General features: G+C 44.4%; 1 protein-coding gene across 5 annotated transcripts in view; it reads right to left on the bottom strand.

Annotated features, from left to right (window-relative positions):
• The window catches only part of LOC108373527 (polycomb protein PHO-like), a 189550-nt gene extending 180529 nt beyond the window's left edge, over window positions 1–9021 (bottom strand). For 2 of the 5 annotated variants that reach the window (XR_001848969.1, XM_017629430.1), the window contains exon 1: window positions 8606–9020. The gene's annotated coding sequence lies outside the window, so the exon portion shown is untranslated. Of the gene's footprint in view, window positions 1–8605 lie in introns of all 5 variants that reach the window. The other 3 variants (XM_017629441.1, XM_017629448.1, XM_017629465.1) reach the window with 3 other exon arrangements.
• Between the last annotated feature and the right edge of the window lie 1281 nt (window positions 9022–10302).

Genomic DNA, 10302 nt, shown 5'->3' on the forward strand with positions numbered 1-10302 from the left:
CCCAGCGAAGCATCAACATGGGTTCCGTAAAGTGCATAGTACAACAACAGCACTTAACGCCATAAACACTCAGATAACTCGTGGCCTAAACCGAAACCGCCCCTGTGAGAGAACTATTCTAGTAGCGTTGGACCTGTCCAAGGCGTTCGACACTGTCAGTCATTCAACGCTACTAGAAGATATAGAGGCCTCCTCACTCCCACAGGGACTCAAACGGTGGTCGGCGAATTACCTGAGTGGTCGACACTCGTCAGTAATCTAAAGAGACAAAACTAGCAAGCCACCTAAAATTAAACAGGGGTACCACAGGGCGGTGTCCTGTCCCCGCTACTGTTTAATTATTACATATCAAAGCTTCCTCAGCCACCAGAGGGTGTTAATATAGTCTCGTATGCTGACGATTGTTCGATCATGGCGTCTGGGAATGGAATTGATGACTTGTGCTCAAAAGTAAACGGTTACCTCTCCGAACTTTCTCGCTTCTTCACTGCAAGGAGCCTTGCCCTATCCCCTGCGAAATCCTCGGCAACCCTTTTCACCACCTGGACGAAGGAGGTCAGACTGCCACTGGGTATTCACGTCGATGACGTAACAATACCGACGGTGAATAACCCGAAAATCCTCGGAGTTACCTTCGACAGTCTGCTCTCCTTCTCGGCGCATACAACCGCAATTGTCAACAAAGTACAGAGCCGCAACAATGTCCTCAAGTCGCTGGCCGGATGCACTTGGGGCAAAGATAAAGAACCGTTGTTAGTAACATACAAGTCAATTGGCCGGCCGGTTCTGTACTACGCAGCGCCCGTATGGTCGCCGGGGACTAGCAGGACGCAGTGGATGAAGCTGCAGACCTGCCAAAACACGGCATTACGAACTGCGACAGGATGCCTCCTGATGACGCCTCTACAGCACCTTCACGACGAGGCCCAGATGCTCTCAGTAAAGGATCATAACATAATGCTCTGCAAGCAGTTCCTCGCTGGGAGCCACAGACGTGCCCATCCCAGCGGGCAATTGCTCGCGGAAGAGCCCTCGCCACGGCACGTCAGGAAGCATCTTTACGAACTGACAGACGAAGTCCAGAGGTATATTAAACAACCTCTGGACCCGTCAACCTACCGACAGGCCCTGAACGGCATTCACAGGGAATCAGTCTCAAGTTATGTAGACTCCCGCCCTGTGAATGTCGTTCTAGGCACACAACCACCGGACGTGGACGGGACAGAACTTTGTCCGCCTCGGGAGACCCGCACTACAATAGCCCAACTTCGCTCTGGCTATTGCAGCAGGCTCAACAGCTATCTGAGCAGAATCTACGAGGATGTGCCCAACCAATGCCCGGCATGTGGAGAGTCGCCACATGACTCCCGGCACCTCTTCACATGCCCTGAGAATACCACTCAGCTAACGTCCCTGTCCCTATGGACAGCCCCTCTGGAAGTAGCACACTTCCTGGGCCTCCCCCTAGCTGAAATAGACGACAACGATGATGGATGAACCTCCCCGAACGGGGCTTAGTAGCCGCTACAACAACAACTTAAGCAATACCTTTTACAAGTTACCTCAAAGAAGACTATACGTGGAGATCGCCCCAAGACAATCGAGAGAATGTGATTCGGAACCAGATTGACTATATATTGATCAATAGACGCTTCAAATCGTCGATAAAAAATGTTAAGCCATATCCAGGCGCAGACGTGCCATCGGACCATAACTTGCTAATGGCAAAAATTAGAATAAGGTTCGCATCAAGTAAAACAAAAGACTAAAAAGGTAAGCTTAATCTGGAAAATCTTGGGAATGTAAAAATAAAAGAGGAGCTTAAGCGAAATATAAACCATATACTCACATCACGAAATAGCGATGAAAATCCAATAGACAACTGGAATAAAGCTGTAGAAAATATAAAAACTACAAAGAACCGAATACTGGGGACAAAAGTACAAATGGTCAAAGAAAAGTGGATGAATAACGAAATATTAAAGATGATGGACGCAAGACGAAAACGAAAATACCGTAACAACAATATTGATGAATATAAAAAGATTAACAAAGAAATAAGATGGAAAATACGAATTCCCACGACAACCGGTTCTACGTACCGGAATGACTCGGGATTTACCCGACCACGGGCTGTTGTTTCGGCGATCTAATCCTGTTTAGGGCCTGCCTTGGCTGGTGCCACTTTAAGGCATGCTCAGGACTGCGTACCACGCGAGATATGACTGGGAATTTTGAGTGCCCGTGTTGCGCTGCTCGATTGCAGACCTCAACTGCGACGCCTTCCGCCACCACCACAGGGCGGCAACCATCACAGCAGCGCACACAGCCAACGGTGGTGTCTCCCGAACCACATGAAGCTCCTTCAATCTAATTGCAACGGGCTACAGAGCAAGATTGAGGAGATAACCGCCTTCATGTGTCGGCATGGTATATTGATAGCTGCGGTCCAAGAGACGAAGTTGCACAGCAATTCAACTTTGTTGAATTGTGCCGGGTACAACGTGCACCGTCGAGATCGCGAGCGAGATAATGGTGGTGGCTTAGCGTTCATCACGCACCACACCGTGCAGTATCGTCTTATCAAAGCAGACATCGACCGCAGGGATACCACCCTTTAATGTCAGGGCATTGCTATCCGGTCAGGTGATGTTGAGCTCGAAATATTTAGCATATACATAACCCCTGNGTGCAGTATCGTCTTATCAAAGCAGACATCGACCGCAGGGATACCACCCTTTAATGTCAGGGCATTGCTATCCGGTCAGGTGATGTTGAGCTCGAAATATTTAGCATATACATAACCCCTGCTGCAGGATATCACCCTGATATAGGTGCGCTCCTCAGAGGTGAAAACCGTATGGTAGTAGGTGACTTTAATGCGCACCACGATCTTTGGCACTCAAGCCCTGTCAAACGATCGTAGGGGAACAATATTGGCTGAGCAGATAGACGATTCGACATTCTGACAAGAACGACGACGCACCCACCAGGATTATGGGTAACTGCAGCAGTTCGCCAGACATCACCATAGCAGCGCTGGTCTGATAAACAGCATAACATGGCGACCTATGCTGACTTTAGCATCAGACCACCTACCCATAGTCATATCGATAGATAAACCACCCGACTTTGCCTCCGCCAAACACCGGACCCATATCAACTTTTCTAAAGCTGATTGGAAAGGTTACGCGGAGTTTACCGAAAACACCTTCACAGCGCTTCCCACACCAACCGACGTCCATCTCGGTGAACGTAAGTTCCGCAGGGCTGTCACTGCTGCTGCAGCTCGCTTCATACCGGCAGGATGTATAACGGCCCACGTCCGAACTTCCCTGCCGAAGCGGCTGTTCTTGCCGATGAGCGTGATAGCCTTCGTCAGGCCGATCCCGGAGATCCCCGTATCAGGGATCTCAACGCGGAGATTCGGCAACTAGTAAACGTACATAAGCGGAAGAAGTGGGAGGAGCATCTGAAGACCTGTAACTTCACCACTGGTGTGAGCAAGCTTTGGTCAACCGTGAGGACACTGTCCAATCCGACGAAGCACGACGACAGAGTCGGAATTTCCTTCGGCGACCATGCTTCGTCGGACCCGGAGCGATCCGCGAGCTTTTTTAGCCGGCAGTTCATACTGCATCCTCCGGTGGACAAAGCCAAGCGTCGAGTGACCAGAAGGCTGCACCAACTGCCAACAACCTGTGCCCCTCTTGCTTTCACTTGCGGTGAAATTCAGGTGGCCATCGGGAAGGCCAAAGCCTCCAAAGCCATGGGTCCCGACGGAATATGCATGCTGATGCTGAAAAATTTGGGTCCTGCGGGGATAACGTACCTAACGGAGGTCCTCATTTTGTCTATGGCTACTCTCATCATCCCAGGCATCTGGAAAGTGGGGAGAGTGATCCCACTGCTCAAACCGGGGAAACCCGCCAGCAAAGCAGATTCTTATCGTCCGATAACACTCCTTTCCTCGGTAGCGAAGACACTCGAGGCCTTGCTACTGCCGTATTTCACAAACCGCTTGACCCCAGCGAAGCATCAGCGTGGTTTCCGTAAAGTGCACAGTACAACAAAAGCACTTAACGCCATAAACACACAGATAATTCATGGCCTTAACCTTCCGTCCCTGTGAGAGAACGATATGGAGTACGGTTGGATTTGTCAAAGGCATTTCACACCGTCTGCCATTCCACGCTACTAGAAGATATAGAGGCCTCCTCTCTCCCACAGAGGGTCAAACGATGGTCGGCAAATTATCTGAGTGGTCGACACTCGTCTGTAATGTTTAGAGACAAATCGAGTAAACTCAGGAAAATAAAGCAGGGGGTTCCACAGGGTGGTGTCCTTTCCCCGCTACTGTTTAACTTTTACATTTCAAAGCTCCCTCAACCACCAGAGGGAGTCTCGATTGTCTCTTGCGCCGACGATTGCTCGATCATGGCGACTGGGAATGGAATTGATGACCTGTGTTCGAAAGTAAACGGGTATCACTCCGAACTTTCACGCTTCTTCACTGCAAAGTGTCAAGCCCTCTCCCCCACGAAATCCTCCGCGACCCTGTTCACAACCTAGACGAAGGAGGTCAGGCTACCGCTGGGAATTCACGTCGATGACACACCAATTCCGACGGTGAATAACCCCAAAATACTCGGAGTAACATTCGACAGCCTGCTCTCCTTCTCTGCGCACGCAACCGCTATTATTAATAAAGTACAGAGCCGCAACAAGGTCCTCAAGTCGCTAGCCGGCAGTACTTGCGGCCGATCTTAAACTACGCAGCGCCAGTGTGGTCGCGGGGACAAGTAGGGCGCAGTGGACAAAGCTACAGACTGTACAGAACACCGCACTCAGGACAGCGATAGGATGCCCCCTGATGTCGCCCGAACGTCATCTCCACGGCGAGGCGCAAATGCTCCCCGTAAAGGAGCACAACATAATGCTCTGCAAGCAGTTCCTGATCGGGAGCCACAGAAGCGGCCACCCAAACAGACAGCTGCTTGCAGAGGAGCCCTGGCCTAGGCACGTCAGGAGGCATCTTTATGAACTGACGGACGAAGTCCAGAGGTTCATCAAGCAACCTCTGGACCCGTCAGCTTACCGACTGGACCTGAACGGCATTCACAGGGAGTCAGTCTCGAGTTATGTAGACTCTAGACCTGTGAATGCCGTTCTAGGCATACCGCCCCCGGACATAGACGAGACGGAGCTTCATCTGCCTCGGGAGACACGAACGACAATAGCCCAACTTCGCTCTGGCTACTGCAGCAGGTTAACCTCTACCTGAGTAGATTGAATGAGGATGTGCCAAATGAGTGTCCGGCATCCGGAGAGACCCCACATGACTCGAAACATCTCTTCGCATGCCCGGAAAACCCGACAACCCTAACGGCTTTGTCCCTGTGGACTAACCCAACAGAAGCTGCACGCTTCCTAGGGCTGCCGTTAGTGGAACTTGACGACAACGACTGAGATACCAACCGTCCTGGGCGGGGTTGTTGTTGCCGCTACAACAACAACACCATGGAAAATACGAGGAGCTAAAAATATGTGGACGAAAAAACAATGTGAAGATATAGGACGCTTAGAAAAATTACATGATAACTTCAACCTACACAAAAAACTGAAAGAATTTCGTAACACAAAAAAACGTAATAGCATAAATATTTTAACAAATAAAGATAATAAATTAATAATCGACGAAGTAGGAAAAGTCAACTATGGACGGATTATGTGAACGAACACTTCAAGGACGATTCGAGGGAAGACAGTATACCAGCTGGGGGCGTAACAGATGAAATATTTTTGGAAATAACAAAGTCAGAGATAACCAATGCAATAAAGACGTAAAAAAAGAAAAGAACGGTGAGATGTGAAGAAATACCAGCGGAGATAATTAAGCTAATTGACGGCGATGCTATGAATGTATTACTAGAAACTTTTAACTACATATACAAAACTGGAGAATATCCCCTCTCATTGCTTAAATCGACCTTCGTGACGCTTCCGAAGAAATCAAACGCAAAGCTATGTCAAGACTACCGGCTCATTAGTTTAAGGAGCCACACGTTAAAGATATTTATAAAAATTATGCATAGACGGATATATAACAAATGCGAGAAGGTAATGGGAGCGACGCAATTCGAGTTAAAGGAAGGCATGGGAACAAGAGAAGCGCTGTTCAGTGTACAAATGCTTGCCCAGAGATGCCAAGACGCCAACCAAGACGTGTTCTTGTGTTTTATCGACTACGAAAAGGCCTCTGACAGAGTCCAGCACCGCACAATAATAGACACACTAGAATCGATAGACATAAACAAATATGACATTCAATGCATTCGAAACGGCAGAAGTCAAATTCGGGGACAATAAAACAGAAGAAATTAGAATAAACAGAGTCAGGCAAGGTTGTATTTTGTCGCCGCTTCTTTTTCAACATTTATTCCAATAGGATTTTTGAAGATGCCGTACATGACAAGACTGGCATAACAATAAACGGCTCGCCTTTCAATAATATTCGATACGCTGACGACACAACCCTGATCACAAACAATTTAGCAGACCTGCAAAGAATACTGGACAAAGTGGAAAGGCATAGCAATCAATTTGGACTAGACATTAACATTCACAATACAGAACTTATGATAATAGATAAAAGTGGGCAAGACTACTCTAATGCTTATTCGACATTAAATAATACAAACATAGAAAAAGTAAAAAACTTCAAATATCTGGGCAGCTGGCTCAATGACAAGTGGGAATATGACAATGAAATCAACGGCAGTATAGAGGCAGCAAGAGCAGCATTTAATAACAAGGGGAAGGTACTCACTAGTAGAGATATAGCGATTAAGTTGAAAATAAGATTTGTTAAATGCTATGTGTGATCGACTCTCTTATATGGATGCGAAACATGGACACTAAAAAGCGCAAGCATAAATCGACTGGAAGCTTTTAAAATGTGGTGCTACAGCAGAATCCTAAAGACCAAGTGGACGGATAAAATATCTAATGACGCTGTACTACAAAGAGCGCAGACCACGAGACAACTGATAAAAGAGATAAAACAAAGAAAACTGCCTATTTAGGACATATTATAAGAGGGCAAAAATATGAAGTTTTAAAACTATTAATACAGGGAAAGATCGCAGGACGCAGAGTAGCAGGAAGAAGAAAAATTACATGGTTGGACAACATAAAAGAATGGGCGGATGAACTAGAGACAAAGCAAGGAACAGAAACGAATTGGAAAGAATAATAAAAAATATAAACTAAAAACGTTAAACGTATGTATGTAATCGCGAACACCCAGCAAATGGATACGCAGTACAAGACAATCCTTTTGCAAAAAATCCAAATTTCTCCTATTTTAAAACAGGTCCCAAGGGGTCTGTATATGTTTTTATATAGTGTCGTCCATCCTCTTTCGTTTAAGATGGATTTGGGGGCCACGCCCCCACCCCCTCACTCCCCCAAGATCGTTGTACAAATAAGCAAACATTTCCCGCTACAACAACAATAACAATAACAACAACAACGCAACAGGGGTCGGGTGTGCGTTTTTAGTTTGATTTGTGATGTTGTTGCTGTTGTTGTAGCGGCTACTAAGCCTGTTGTTGTTGTTGTAACAGCATACAAATTCCCCAAAGAGATTTTGGGGAGTGTTGCTGGAGTGGTGGCAGTCCTTGGCCAGATATATATCTATCTGGGTCGTTCCGGTTACGTAAACCCGACTGTCGTGGGAACGGAACGGGTTGCCTCGTTCGGGGCGGTGCATCCATCAACGTTGTCGTCTATTTCAGCTAGGGGGAGGCCCAGGAAGTGTGCTACTTCCACAGGGACAGGGGCGTTAGCCGAGTGGGATTCTCAGGGCATGTGAAGAGGTGCCGGGAGTCATGTGGCGACTATACACATGCCGGGCATTGGTTGGGCACATCCTCGTTGGTTCTGCTCAGGTAGCTGTTGAGCCCGCTGCAATAGCCAGAGCGATTTGTTCTCTTTCTAGTGAGTTGGATATCAAGTCACGTTCCTTCTCCCTCCGCATAGTAACAAAAAAAAAGTGGGCAAATAACTAAACTTGCCACGAAGTTCGACACATTGACCGCGTTCTGCAACTTCGACACAATCTGTAACATTTTTAAACCAATTTCTTTATTTGCGGTGATTAAATTTATTTCCTTTGTTACATTTAAAATAACAACGTTTAACCAAAACTGATGCGGGCGGTGCTGCAAGCCAAACCTAGTTAACTATATTTTATCAAAATATAAAGTATGCATGAATATGTGGGTACATAATAAGAAACGTTTTTTAATTATGCATTGTCTTAATACAAATGTTTTTCGCGAAAATTCTGACTTTCTTATAAGCAGTAAGTAAGCCACATAATCTAAATAATTGTATGCTTGTACACTTGTGAAATTAATTTATGTTTTTATTTATTCTAATGACCACAAAAGGCGATAACTATCTTAAACTTTATTATAATAGAGAATTTTGCCTGGTGAAAATTACTTTTATAAATATATTAGAAAAAACTAAAGTTCATGCTGGTGTACTTCTAACTTGCCACTGTTTACACAATAATGTTGTACGAGACAACGCTTACATTAAACATATGTCACTAGAACGACTCCTCCATTCCAACGTCTTGTAAAATGTTTAGTTGGCTTATAAATATCCGAGCATTTTACACTGTTCACTGTCACAGGAATGTAATTAAAATTTACGCCGACCTTTTAAAGACAAATTATAGACGACCAAATACCGCTTCAATTTTGTTCGCACTAGATAAAGGAACCCGCTGGAGCGTGCTGTAATTTTGTTGTACTAACTACAATAATTTTATTAATTGCGTCTTTATTTACTGTAGTAAAGAATCCGCTGATAAGAAAAAAACAAATTCCTTAAAAGGCGTAACAAAAAATAAAAAAACACGAATACTCAAGCTTTTTGGATCACGTACAGAAGAAAATCGTTGGTATAAATATGGCGGCAACATGTGGACTCTATTCCACAATAATTTTTAGTGATGCCAGAAGACAGTGAAAATGAATTTTGGCGCTCTTACACCCTGTTTACACCATGTAATATTAAAAAAGATTGGCGCGTATTCATAGTCCAGCCACTAAGTCGAAACTAATAAAGTTGCAACTTAAATTTAAGTACCAACTTAAAATTCACTTCTATTCATAATCGCATTTCAGACATCTACTAAGTAGTTTTAACTTAATTTTACGATATTGCAAAACGGGTGTGAAAATGTATCAACTTTTCTTTACGATATTTTGGAAATATGACATTTATATTAAATAATGTCAAGTTTGATCATCCGTTTATGTAATTTTTACTCTCAGTGCATGTTTATGCAAAAGAATAAGGTATAAGTTTCATGTTAATTGTGTGGAATAGCCAGAACTTCCGCAATGATGTGAACCCTGCCAGCCACGGCTCACCACTTTCCCCTAAAATTCAAACGATTTACTAACACATTCACAGCTTTTTAGTCATCTCACCCACACACTTACAAATTTTTTGTTCGAACTGTCAAAAAATGTCCCTTTGTTAGAGCTACATACCCGATAAGAATTCGTACTCTAACAAGAATTCTATGCGTTAGAGCGAGCAAGTTAGAAACATCAGAGTTTTGATGACAGTATACATACTGTGAAGAAATGTCACTACGAAAATTTTGAACGTAAGAATACGCNATACATACTGTGAAGAAATGTCACTACGAAAATTTTGAAGGTAAGAATACGTATTTAACAATTTTATTTAATTATAATGTAATTTCTTATTTTAGATTGCAAAACAGCAGCGACTTAGTCACATTCTTAAGGTATGTATTGAGACTTTTTATGTTTATAAATTTTAATTGATATTTTTGCTTGTTTACAGATTCACTATCAGCACCTTCAACGCTTGCATCTTCATCGCCAGGAGCACCATTAGAACCTTCTGCACTCAGCTTCTTCATCGCCAGGAGCACCACCAGTAACTTCTATCCTCAGCTCCTTCATCACCAGGAGCACCATGAGTACCTTCCGCAATCAGCACCTTCAACGCCAGGAGCACCTTCAAAGTGTAGGTCCAACTTGTCAAAATTTGCAAAGTTGTAAGAAAACTTAATTTATCTGAACCACCATAAATGATTTGCAACTGTTAATATATAGTGTTATGCAGCGTTTTTGCTGCATTTAAAATGCAACATTTAGTACTTTCGAACATATGTTTTCGAAGAGCGTTCATGCTATAGCATTTAGCAAATGTACATTTACGCGAGTTCGAAATCGTATGCTTTTG

The sequence above is a fragment of the Rhagoletis zephyria genome, unplaced genomic scaffold, assembly GCF_001687245.7.
Source record: "Rhagoletis zephyria isolate East Lansing unplaced genomic scaffold, Rhagoletis_zephyria_1.1 Rzeph_scaffold_00082, whole genome shotgun sequence".
In the NCBI taxonomy this organism is placed as follows: Eukaryota; Metazoa; Arthropoda; class Insecta; order Diptera; family Tephritidae; genus Rhagoletis; species Rhagoletis zephyria.